Here is a 5,000-nt window from a genome sequence, read left to right on the forward strand (position 1 = left end):
GGCACACGCTGGGCCCTGGTGCGGGCGCTTGCCTCGACCACCATCGGCACACGCTCGGCCCTGGTGCGGTCGGTTGCCTCGAGCACCATCGGCACACGCTGGGCCCTGGTGCGGCAGGTTGCCTCGACCACCATCGGCACACGCTAGGCCCTGGTGCGGCAGGTTGCCTCGACCACCATCGGCACACGCTGGGCCCTGGTGCGGGCGGTTGCCTCGACCACCATCGGCACACGCTGGGCCCTGGTGCGGGCGCTTGGCTCGAGCACCATCGGCACACGCTGGGCCCTGGTGCGGCAGGTTGCCTCGAGCACCGTCGGCACACGCTGGGCCCTGGTGCGGCAGGTTGCCTCGAGCACCTTCGGCACACGCTGGGCCCTGGGGCGGGAGCTTGCCTCGAGCGCCATCGGCACACGCTGGGCCCTGGTGCGGCAAGTTGCCTCGAGCACCATCGGCACACGCTGGGCCCTGGTGCGGTCGGTTGCCTCGAGCACCATCGGCACACGCTGGGCGCTGATGCGGGCGCTTGCCTCGACCACCATCGGCACACGCTGGGCCCTGGTGCGGCAGGTTGCCTCGATCACCATCGGCACACGCTGGGCCCTGGTGCGACAGGTTGCCTCGAGCACCATCGGCACACTATCGGCCCTGGTGCGGGCGGTTGCCTCGACCACCATCGGCACACGCTGGGCCCTGGTGCGGGCGCTTGCCTCGAGCACCATCGGCACACGCTGGGCCCTGGTGCGGGCGCTTGCCTCGAGCACCATCGGCACACGCTGGGCCCTGGTGCGGCAGGTTGCCTCGACCACCATCGGCACACGCTGGGCCCTGGTGCGGGCGGTTGCCTCGACCACCATCGGCACACGCTGGGCCCTGGTGCGGGCGCTTGCCTCGAGCACCATCGGCACACGCTGGGCCCTGGTGCGGCAGGTTGCCTCGAGCACCATCGGCACACGCTGGGCCCTGGTGCGGCAGGTTGCCTCGACCACCATCGGCACACGCTGGGCCCTGGTGCGGGCGGTTGCCTCGACCACCATCGGCACACCCTGGGCCCTGGTGCGGGCGCTTGCCTCGAGCACCATCGGCACACGCTGGGCCCTGGTGCGGCAGGTTGCCTCGAGCACCGTCGGCACACGCTGGGCCCTGGTGCGGCAGGTTGCCTCGAGCACCATCGGCACACGCTGGGCCCTGGTGCGGGAGCTTGCCTCGAGCGCCATCGGCACACGCTGGGCCCTGGTGCGGCAAGTTGCCTCGAGCACCATCGGCACACGCTGGGCCCTGGTGCGGTCGGTTGCCTCGAGCACCATCGGCACACGCTGGGCGCTGGTGCGGGCGCTTGCCTCGACCACCATCGGCACACGCTGGGCCCTGGTGCGGCAGGTTGCCTCGAGCACCATCGGCACACTATCGGCCCTGGTGCGGGCGGTTGCCTCGACCACCATCGGCACACGCTGGGCCCTGGTGCGGGCGCTTGCCTCGAGCACCATCGGCACACGCTGGGCCCTGGTGCGGGCGGTTGCCTCGAGCACCATCGGCACACGCTGGGCCCTGGTGGGTTTAGGCACATCTTCAAATTTCTGCCGTGCCAATGCCATTTTTATGGCTTGTAAATTCATACAATGGTCCCCTAAGCCTTCACGTGAAGTTTCGTTGGAAGATGACTCGTTTTCTATTTTTCACGATTTTCGAAACTTTTTGCGGTTCGGGATTTTTTAAAATTTTTTTATAAGGATTTTTGGCCCCAAATTTTGTAGGCATGATCCTTCTATTTTTGTTGGCATGCACAAAAAAATTCAGCTAAAAACTCGAAGTAGAGAAGATTTTGTGACCGTTTGAAAAAAGTGTCCCCATTTCAGACACTTTAACGGCTACTGGTAGCAAACCTGTAAAATCTCAAATGCTCTTTAAGGGGGTGTGAATTCTCAGAGGTTTGATGAGGGATAGGGGGCCAACACAAGGCCAAGTACCAGCACCCATCGCACATCATGTGCGCACACCCCCCCGGCCCCCCTCCCAATCGCCGGAACCCCAATGCCGCCGGTCAGGTTCTCCGGCGGTACTCCGGCGATGCTCCGGCGATGCTCCGGTGATGCTGTCCCGAGTGAAAAAAACGCGGCACCAGCACATGCTGGAGCCAAGCATGGGCACCGTGGCTCAAAATCGAACTTCGGCCAAGGCCTCGACCATCAATGGCACATGATGACGCATGGTGATGGCACATGCATCGACCATCATCGGCATAGGCTGCCCTTCGGTACGGGCACTTGCCTCGACCGCCATCGGCACAAGCTGGGCCCTGGTGTGGGTTGTTGCCTCGATCACAATCGGCACATGCTGAGCCTTGGTGCGGGCGGTTGCCTCGAGCACCATCGGCAGACCCTGGGCCCTGGTGCGGCGGGTTGCCCCGATAACCATCGGCACACGCTGGGCCCTGGGGCGGGCGCTTGCCCCCAGCACCATCGGCACACGCTGGGCCCTGGTGCGGCAAGTTGCCTCGAGCACCATCGGCACACGCTGGGCCCTGGTGCGGTCGGTTGCCTCGAGCACCATCGGCACACGCTGGGCGCTGATGCGGGCGCTTGCCTCGACCACCATCGGCACACGCTGGGCCCTGGTGCGGCAGGTTGCCTCGATCACCATCGGCACACGCTGGGCCCTGGTGCGACAGGTTGCCTCGAGCACCATCGGCACACTATCGGCCCTGGTGCGGGCGGTTGCCTCGACCACCATCGGCACACGCTGGGCCCTGGTGCGGGCGCTTGCCTCGAGCACCATCGGCACACGCTGGGCCCTGGTGCGGGCGCTTGCCTCGAGCACCATCGGCACACGCTGGGCCCTGGTGCGGCAGGTTGCCTCGACCACCATCGGCACACGCTGGGCCCTGGTGCGGGCGGTTGCCTCGACCACCATCGGCACACGCTGGGCCCTGGTGCGGGCGCTTGCCTCGAGCACCATCGGCACACGCTGGGCCCTGGTGCGGCAGGTTGCCTCGAGCACCATCGGCACACGCTGGGCCCTGGTGCGGCAGGTTGCCTCGACCACCATCGGCACACGCTGGGCCCTGGTGCGGGCGGTTGCCTCGACCACCATCGGCACACCCTGGGCCCTGGTGCGGGCGCTTGCCTCGAGCACCATCGGCACACGCTGGGCCCTGGTGCGGCAGGTTGCCTCGAGCACCGTCGGCACACGCTGGGCCCTGGTGCGGCAGGTTGCCTCGAGCACCATCGGCACACGCTGGGCCCTGGTGCGGGAGCTTGCCTCGAGCGCCATCGGCACACGCTGGGCCCTGGTGCGGCAAGTTGCCTCGAGCACCATCGGCACACGCTGGGCCCTGGTGCGGTCGGTTGCCTCGAGCACCATCGGCACACGCTGGGCGCTGGTGCGGGCGCTTGCCTCGACCACCATCGGCACACGCTGGGCCCTGGTGCGGCAGGTTGCCTCGAGCACCATCGGCACACTATCGGCCCTGGTGCGGGCGGTTGCCTCGACCACCATCGGCACACGCTGGGCCCTGGTGCGGGCGCTTGCCTCGAGCACCATCGGCACACGCTGGGCCCTGGTGCGGGCGGTTGCCTCGAGCACCATCGGCACACGCTGGGCCCTGGTGGGTTTAGGCACATCTTCAAATTTCTGCCGTGCCAATGCCATTTTTATGGCTTGTAAATTCATACAATGGTCCCCTAAGCCTTCACGTGAAGTTTCGTTGGAAGATGACTCGTTTTCTATTTTTCACGATTTTCGAAACTTTTTGCGGTTCGGGATTTTTTAAAATTTTTTTATAAGGATTTTTGGCCCCAAATTTTGTAGGCATGATCCTTCTATTTTTGTTGGCATGCACAAAAAAATTCAGCTAAAAACTCGAAGTAGAGAAGATTTTGTGACCGTTTGAAAAAAGTGTCCCCATTTCAGACACTTTAACGGCTACTGGTAGCAAACCTGTAAAATCTCAAATGCTCTTTAAGGGGGTGTGAATTCTCAGAGGTTTGATGAGGGATAGGGGGCCAACACAAGGCCAAGTACCAGCACCCATCGCACATCATGTGCGCACACCCCCCCGGCCCCCCTCCCAATCGCCGGAACCCCAATGCCGCCGGTCAGGTTCTCCGGCGGTACTCCGGCGATGCTCCGGCGATGCTCCGGTGATGCTGTCCCGAGTGAAAAAAACGCGGCACCAGCACATGCTGGAGCCAAGCATGGGCACCGTGGCTCAAAATCGAACTTCGGCCAAGGCCTCGACCATCAATGGCACATGATGACGCATGGTGATGGCACATGCATCGACCATCATCGGCATAGGCTGCCCTTCGGTACGGGCACTTGCCTCGACCGCCATCGGCACAAGCTGGGCCCTGGTGTGGGTTGTTGCCTCGATCACAATCGGCACATGCTGAGCCTTGGTGCGGGCGGTTGCCTCGAGCACCATCGGCAGACCCTGGGCCCTGGTGCGGCGGGTTGCCCCGATAACCATCGGCACACGCTGGGCCCTGGGGCGGGCGCTTGCCCCCAGCACCATCGGCACACGCTGGGCCCTGGTGCGGGCGGTTCCCTCGACCACCATCGGCACACGTTGGGCCCTGGTCCGGGCGGTTGCCCCCAGCACCATCGGCACACGCTGGGCCCTGGTGCGGGCGCTTGCCCCCAGCACCATCGGCACACGCAGGGCCCTGGTGCGGGCGGTTGCCCCGAACACCATCGGCACAAGCCGGCCCTTGGTGCGGGCTCCTGGCTCGACCACCATCGGCACACGCTGGGCCCTGGTGCGGGCGGTTGCCTCGAACACCATCGGCACACGCCGACCCTTGGTGCGGCCGGTTGCCTCGACCACCATCGGCACACGCTCGGCCTTGGTGAGGGCGCTTGCCTCGACCACCATCGGCACACGCTGGGCCCTGGTGCGGGCGCTTGCCTCGACCACCATCGGCACACGCTCGGCCTTGGTGCGGGCGCTTGCCTCGACCACCATCGGCACACGCTGGGCCCTGGTGCGGGCGGTTGCCTCGACC

Source organism: Durio zibethinus, unplaced genomic scaffold (assembly GCF_047325235.1).
Source record: "Durio zibethinus cultivar Kanyao isolate XHJ-2024 unplaced genomic scaffold, ASM4732523v1 HiC_scaffold_390, whole genome shotgun sequence".
In the NCBI taxonomy this organism is placed as follows: domain Eukaryota; kingdom Viridiplantae; phylum Streptophyta; class Magnoliopsida; order Malvales; family Malvaceae; genus Durio; species Durio zibethinus.